General features: G+C 48.7%; 1 pseudogene across 1 annotated transcript; it reads left to right on the top strand.

The window, feature by feature from the left end:
* The first annotated feature begins 4256 nt into the window (after positions 1-4256).
* On the top strand, positions 4257-6517 carry LOC308250697 (serine/threonine-protein kinase A-Raf-like; annotated as a pseudogene). The gene is made up of 2 exons: positions 4257-4681; positions 5166-6517. The product of its transcript is annotated as a serine/threonine-protein kinase A-Raf-like (transcript).
* The last annotated feature ends 1684 nt before the right edge of the window (positions 6518-8201 follow it).

Here is an 8201-nt window from a genome sequence, read left to right as displayed (position 1 = left end):
AAGCACTTGCCGCATTCGGCACGTTGTTGCTCACCCAGGTGCAGCCGCTCACCCAGGTGCATCTCGCGGCGCAGCTCCAGCTGGGGGTCCCGGGGCGTGGCGCTCCCAGCCAACCACCGACTGGCCTCCCCCCACCCTCCCTCCCCGGCACATTCACTATGAATGCAGTCGGGAGCCCACCCGGAGCGGAGGAGCTGGGGGAGTGTTGAGGTCAGGATTTCATGAAATGTATGCATTCTTTCCTGTTCTCATGATTCCGGATTGTTAGCTTTCACTCTTCTGTACCTCGTTATTTCCACTGTTGGGAATCCGTGTCAGCTGACATCTGTGGAGTCATTGAGGGCAGCGTAGGAAGCTGCCGCTTTTATGGTGAGGGCACTGAAATTGCCCTCTACCATAGGTCCCCTCACCGGTAGCCAACTGGCTCTTCGGACATCGGCCACCGCGCGGCACCCAGTCAGCCGGCTCGCCGGATCCCCCTCGCGGACTGAGGGATCCGGGCTGGCCGAGCGCGCGGCCGCCGAGTTGGGGAGCAGGGAGGTGCCTCTGAGTAGGGGGTCCCGCTTCAACTCCGCTCTTCCGTGATGGCCTCAGCGGGCCGTGCCGCTGCCTGCCGGAAGACCAGGGGGCTTACGAATGCTTCACGGACGGCTCAGCCCCGCGGGGCCCGGCTAACCGGAGCGGAGGAACGCGCTCGTCCCGCCCGCCTCCGGCCAAAGGCCCGCCTCCCTCCCAGGCTAGCCAATCCCTGCTGCTGAGGACGCGGCGCGGAGCCCAGCGCACCCTCTCCGGGTCCGCAGCTGAGTCGGGTGCCCCTCCTGGTCCTCCTGAGACACGCGCACCCTTCCGGTGCCACGGCCGTATGTCCTCGCCGGTGCTACCACCACCCAAAACGCCCAAGTAGTAAGGCATCTTACAGTGAGGCCAGATGATTCCTGTTCTCTCACTTGCCAGTGCGTTTCCCTAGTGTTTTCATTTTTTAAGCATTCCAGCTGCAGTGCCCTCACCATAAAAATGGCAGCTTCCCACGCTGCCCCAAATGACTCCACAGATGTCAGCTGACACGGATTCCCAATAGTGGAAAGAACCAAGTACAGAAGAGTGAAATCTAACAATCTGGAATAATGAGACCAGGAAAGAATGCATACATTTCATGAACTCCTGAATTTTAGATTTTACTTTTTTTAAGCAATGATGATTTTTATTAACTTTAAGTTGCAAACATTATTAAGCTAGATCACCATGGATTTCAGGAAATGAAAGAGGAAAACAAGGGCAAACCTACAAGTTGCATCAATAACATACATTCAGCTAAGCAGGTGTGGCTCAATGGTTGAGCATCGACCTATGAACCAGGAGGTCATGGTTGGATTCCTGGTCAGGGCACATGCTGGGGTTGCAGGCTTGATCCCCAGTAGGGGGCGTGCAGGAGGCAGCTGATCAATGATTCTCTCATCATTGATGTTTCTTCCTCTCTGAAATCAATAAAAAATACGTATATTTTTTAAAAACACATTCATTTTAAGGAAGTGACACAGGGATTAAATGTATTTTTAATTAATTTAAACAACTCTTAATAGAAAATGATTTGAGGTTGTGCTGCTTACTGTGTGCTGCCACCTTCAAGGTCTTGGATACAGATTTCATCAGAGACTGCTACTATTTATGCAGGTGAAATAACTGTGGCGAGCTATAGTAAAGTAGATATAGGTAAACTAGATAAACCTGGTATAGCACAAAAACAGAATATTTGTTGAGAGTATATTTAAAGAACAGCTTTCTTTAAAATAGAAGCTTCTTACGAGAAGAGATAAACCAAAGAACTTACATACTTATATGCATAGCCCATAGACACGGGCAATAGGGTGGTGAAGATCTGGGGGATTGGAGGGGGGGCCTGAAGGAGGTGGAATGGGAGACATCTATAATACTATCAACTATCTATATCTATATCTATATCTATATCTATATCTATACACTAGAGGCCCAGTTCACGGAATTCATGCATGGGGTGGGGAGTATGTCCCTCAGCCCAGCCTGCACCCTCTCCAGTCTTGGATCCCTCTCACAATCCAGGACTGCTGGCTCCCAACTGCTTGCCTGCCTGCCTTCCTGATTGCCCCTAACCGCTTCTGCCTGCCAGCCTAATCACCCCCTAACCACTCCCCTGCCAGCCTGATGGATGCCTAACTGTTCCCCTGCCAGCCTGTTTTCCCCTAACTGCCCTCCCCTGCAGGCCTGGTTCCCCCCAACTGCTCTCCCCTGCAGGCCTGGGTCCCTCCTAACTGCCTTTCCTTGCAGGCCTGGTCACCCCCAACTTCCCTCCTCTGCCGGCTTGGTCACCCCTAACTGCCCTCACTTGCAGGCCTGGTCCCTCCCAATTGCCCTCCCCTGCTGGCCTGATCCCCACAACTGCCCTCCCTTGCAGGCCTGGTACCTCCCAACTGCCCTCCCTTGCTGGCCATCTTGTGGTGGCCATCTTGTGTCCACATGGGGGCAGGATCTTTGACCACATGGGGGCAGCCATCTTGTGTGTTGAAGTGATGGTCAATCTGCATATTACTCTTTTATTAGATAGGATAGAGGTCTGGTGCATGGGTGGGGGCCAGCTGATTTGCCCTGAAGGGTGTCCCAGATCAGGGTGGGGGTTCCCTTGGGACATGGGGCGGCCTGGGCGAGGGGCCTGTGGTGGTTTGCAGGCCGGCCATGCCCCCTGGCGACCCAAGTGGAGGCCCTGGTATCTGGGGTTTATTTATCTTTTACAATTGAAACTTTGTAGCCTGGAGCAGAGCCAAGCCTTCTGCTTGCTCCATGGCGGCAGCCATTTCTGTTGGGATTTATGTATCTTCTATAATTGAAACTTTGTAGCCTTAAGCAGAGGCCTGGGCCGGCCAGGTCTGCAGAAGCTTGGCTTTCTCCATCACCGCGGGCAACCCTAGCCTCCTGCTCTTACCAGCTCCGTGGCTGCCGTTATTTCTGTTTGGATTTATGTATCTTCTATCATTGAAACTTTGTAGCCTTGAGTGGAGGCCTTGGCGGGCAAGGGCAGGCGGAAAGTTTGGCTTCCTCCATTGCCGGGGAAACCCAAGCCTCCCTCCTGCTCTCTGTGGCCGTAGCCATCTTGGTTAGGTTTATTTCCATATTTGCTCCTGATTGGCTGGTGGGCATGGCTTATGGGTGTGGCTTGTGGGTGTAGCAGAGTGATGGTTAATTTGCATATTACTCTTTTATTAGATAGGCTATATTTAAACAACCAAAAATAAAATAAAAGCATCTTTCTAGTCCTAAATGATGAAATGTTAGTCCTTAAAAACTTAAATAAAGAAAGCTACATTAGCACTGGCCAGGTGGCTCAGGTGATTAGAGTGTCATCCCTTTCTTTTTTTTTTTTTTTTTTTTAATATATTTTATTGATTTTTTTACAGAGAGGAAGGGAGAGGGATAGAGAGCTAGAAACATCGATGAGAGAGAGACATCGATCAGCTGCCTCCTGCACACCTCCCACTGGGGATGTGCCCGCAACCAAGGTACATGCCCTTGACCGGAATCGAACCCGGGACCCTTCAGTCCGCAGGCCGACGCTCTATCCACTGAGCCAAACCGGTTTTGGCTGAGTGTCATCCCTTTCTACCAAAAAGTTTGATTCCCGATCAGGGCACATACCTAGGTTGAGAGTTTGATCCCGGTAGGGGCAGGTACTGAAGGCAACTGATCGTTTTTTTCTCTCTCTTGTCCATGTTTCTCTCTCTCTCCCTCTCTCTCTCTAAAAATCAATAAAAACATATCCTCGGGTGAGGATTTAAAAAGAAGAAAGCTACATTAGATAAAAATTATGTTCCAAATCACATCTAGGAATCAGTGATTCACAAAATAAGACATAGACAATGAGCTTAAAATTATGAAACAGAACCTTCAGGGGAAAATCAGTTTTTCAAAGTAAAATACAAGGTAAGGATAAAAATCAGTTTTTATGATTGAAACCAAAGCAGTAGTATAAATTATACTAGTATCACATGCAAATTTGTAGCATCTTTAGAAAATATTTTTATTTTGGTTATTTTCACAGAGCACTTAAAATGTAAGTAGATACATTTAAACTTAACATATACTGCATTATTAAAAATATTTTACATAATCTTAAATACTGGAAACAAGAAGACAGGTTCAAGATGGAGGTAGCAGCAGCCACTGCAGCCTGACAGGAGCCCTATGGCATGTGCCCAGCCCTGCCTCAGTCCATCTAGACAAAATCCACCATGGAGCCACCATGGAGCGCCCCTGCTGATGGGGCTGAGCAATCCTGGGCAGTGGGCACTGTCAAAGTGTACCTGCCCAACAAGCAATGCACAGTGGTGACTGTCCAGGATGACATGAGTATTTACGACGCTCTAGACAAGGTTCTCAAGGTGTAGGGTCTCAATTAGGATTGCTGTGTGGTCTACTGGCTCATCAAAGGGTGAAAGACAGTCACTGCCTGGGACACAGCCATTGCCCCCTGGATGGCGAAGAGCTCATTGTTGAGGTCCTTGAAGATGTCCCACTGACCATGCACAGTTTTGTACAGAAGACCTCCTTCAGCCTGGCGTTCTGTGACTTCTGCCTTAAGTTTCTGTTCCATGGCTTCCACTGCCAAACCTGCAAGTTCCACCAGCATTGTTCCTCTAAGGTCCCCACAGTCTGTGTTCATATTGTTGCAGAAGACCAGAGAAAAACCAAGCAACGCTTTAGAGAAAAGGAGTTACACTGTTTATTACGCTGGTGGGCTCAGCGGAATAACTTCCCAAATCTGAGCAAAGTAACATGTAGGGAGCTTCTCTTTTATATCTTTCTGGTGTCTTTGTCCCTCATATATGGATTATGCTTCCAGTCCTTTTCATGGGCTTTGCAAAAAGGCCCCAGGTGTTGGGGGTCTCCAGGCCATATCTAATGGTCTCGCCTGGCGCCAGCACTAATAACCACCCCCCTCCCTCCAGGGCTGTGCACTGTTCACAGTTTATGGCCTCTGTGAAATGTGAGCATTTAGATAACAGGTTCTGCAGGACCAGTTTCTGGGAAAGAGGCAATGACTTAATTATAGGTTATCAAGAATGTACACTGGGCTTGCTGGCACAAATTCAGATTGCTAGCCCCCCAAATATCAGGGTTACATTAGCCTTTTTAGCCTTCTCATTATGAGTACCAACTGCCAGCAGTACTACCATAGTATCCAGGATTTGTCCGGAGGCTACATAGAGCATGAGGCTCCCTCCAACCATCACTGAATGAGCCGCTAACCTCTCAGGGTTCCAGCTCTGGCACCCAGCACCGAGACCCTGAGCACTTTCCTTTCAGGCCATGGCCAATGCCACCCTGCAGCACATCCGCTCCACATCGACACCCAATGTCAATATGGTCAGCACCACAACCCCCTTTGACCCCAGCCTCATCCAGCTCGCTGCCCAGAGTTTCAGCACTGATGTTGCTGGTAGTAGAGGTGGCTGTGATGGAGCGTCCCGGGGGAGCCCCAGCCCAGCCAGTGTGTCCTTGGGGAGGAAGTCTCCATATTCCAAGTCCCCAGCAGAACAGCGGGAGAGGAAGTCCTTGGCTGATGACAAGAAGAAAGAGAAGAATCTGGGGTAGTGGGACTCGGGCTCTTACTGGCAGGTGCCACCCAGTGAGGTGCAGCTGCTGAAGAGGACCGGGACCGGCTCCTTTGGCACCATGTTTCGTGGGAGGTGGCATGGGGATGTGGCTGTGAAGATGCTCAAGGTGGCCCAACCCACAGCTGAGCAAGCCCAGGCCTTCAAGAATGAGATGCGGGTGCTCAGGAAGACACAGCACATTAAGATCTTGCTGTTCATGGGCTTCATGATCCGGCAGGGGTTTGCCATCATCTCACAGTGGTGCGAGGGCTCCCACCTCTTCCATCACCTGTACGTGGCCCACACACGCTTCGACCTGGTCCAGCTCATTGACATGGCCGGCAGACTGCCCAGGGCACAGACTACCTCCCAAGAACATCATCCACCGGGATCTCAGGTCTAACATCTTCCTACACGAGGGGCTCCCAGTGAAGATCCATGACTTTGGCCTGGCTGTGGTGAAGAAGCGGTGGAGCGGGTCTCAGCCCCTGGAGCAGCCCTCAGGCTCTGTGCTGTGGATGGCAGCTGAGGTGATCCGTATGCAGGACCCGAACCCCTACAGCTTCCAATCGGATGTCTATGCCTATGGGGTTGTGCTCTACGAGCTTATGACCGTCTCCTTGCCTTATAGCCACATTGGTGACCAGATTATCCTTATGGTAGGCCGTGGCAAAGTCTCCAGCAACTGATCCGAGGCCATGGGGCGCCTGCTGTCTGATTGTCTCAAGTTCTAGCGAGAGGAGTGGCCCCTCTTCCCCCAGATCCTGGCCACGACTGAGCTGCTGCAGCGGTCACTCCCCAAGACTGAGCGGAGTGCCTCCAAACCCTCCTTGCATCTCACCCAGACTGATGAGTTGCCCGCCTGCCTACTCAGCGCAACCCGCCTTGTGCCTTAGGCCCCGCCCCCAGCCACCAATCTCAGCCCTTCTACACCAAGGAGTCCTGCCACCGATCAATCAATGTTCCATCGCTGCCCTGTTACTACCTCAGGAAACCCCATTTCTGCTTTGGGAGATGAGGGGATCCCCATGTGCGTTTCTAATTTCTCTGGAATTGGGGGATCCCAAAAGACTGAGACCACAGCCTCATCCACAGTTTGGTTTTCTCTTGACTTTGGGGATACTTCTAAATTTGGGAGCTCCTCCATCTCCAATGGCTGAGATTTGTAGTAGGAATTCCACTTAGAACCTCTCTGGAATTTGTGCCCAATGTGCCTTCCACTAGGTTTTGGGGTCCTCAGCACCCCATATGGATTTGGGGGTCCCTTCTGTATCTCCCCCATCATTCAAGGACTCCCCTCGTTCATCACTAAGAAGCACAAAATTCTGCTGGGGTAAAAATAATCTTAAATTTTTTTTTTTAATAAAGCTTAATTGATGCAGTGTGTTATTGTGCCTAAAGGTCTGTATTGAGTTCAAAGACTGGTGTCACCACTTACCAGTAGTATGTTCCTCCATTTCCTCAATTGTAAAATGAAGGTACAATATTACCTCCATTGGTTGTCTGGAGGATCAAATGAATAAAAATAAACCACTCAGAACTGTTCCTGACAAAGATAAACACTGCATTGAGTGTTTGCTGTTTTTTTTTTGTTTGTTTGTTTTTTGTTAATCCTTACCCGAGGATATTTTTCTTTTGATTTTTGGGGAGAGGGAAAGAGAGAGAAACATTAATGTAACTGGTTGCCTCCTGCACCCAACCCTGACCAGAATCAAACCCGGGACCCTTTGGTCTGCAGGTTGGCACTCTATTCACTGAGCCAAACCAGCAAGGGCAAGTGGTTTGCTGTTTTTATTACTAAATGAGATGAGCAACTTGGAAAAATAATTTACTTCCAGATTTTACAAGGGTAGAAATAATTCAGGGATTTTAGTAATATAGGCTGTCCCTTTTATTAACATTTATTAGCAGATTTAATATTATATATTACTGGGAGCAAATTTTTAAACAGCTTTATTGAGGTATAATTGACATACAGAATCTCACATACTGAAATGTACAGTTTCAAAAAGTTCTGACATATGTATACACAAATCAAATTCTCACTTTAATCAAGATAGAGAACACATCCACTACCCATAAGTTTCTGTGTGCCATTTTGCAATCCCTCCCACCTTTCCCCTAGGCCAGTGGTCGGCAAACTCATTAGTCAACAGAGCGGCAAACTGCGGCTCGCGAGCCGCAGTTTGCTGACCACTGCCCTAGGCAAACATTGACCTGCTTTCTGTCACCATACATTAATCAACTAATATGTTTAATTAGCAATTGATGGTGATATTTATTAATATTTGAATGATGGTAGAAAAAAATGCAAGCATATAAAAAGGTAGTTTCTATGCTAATTTGAAAGAATATTTGCACCCCTGTGTTAATTGAAGCATTATTTACAATAGCCAAGATCTGGAAGCAGCCCAAGTGTCCATCAGCAGATGAAAGGATAAAAAAGCTGTGGTACATTTACACAATGGAACACTACTCAGCTATAAAAAAGGAAACCTTACCCTTTGTGACAGCATTATATTGGAGAGCATTATACTAAGTGAAATAATCCAGATAGAGAAAGACAAGTACCATATGATG

Source organism: Plecotus auritus (genome assembly GCF_963455305.1).
Source record: "Plecotus auritus genome assembly, chromosome: 6".
Lineage (NCBI taxonomy): Eukaryota > Metazoa > Chordata > Mammalia > Chiroptera > Vespertilionidae > Plecotus > Plecotus auritus.
Note: the sequence above shows the minus strand (reverse complement) of the source record. Positions and strands in the feature narration are given on the sequence as shown.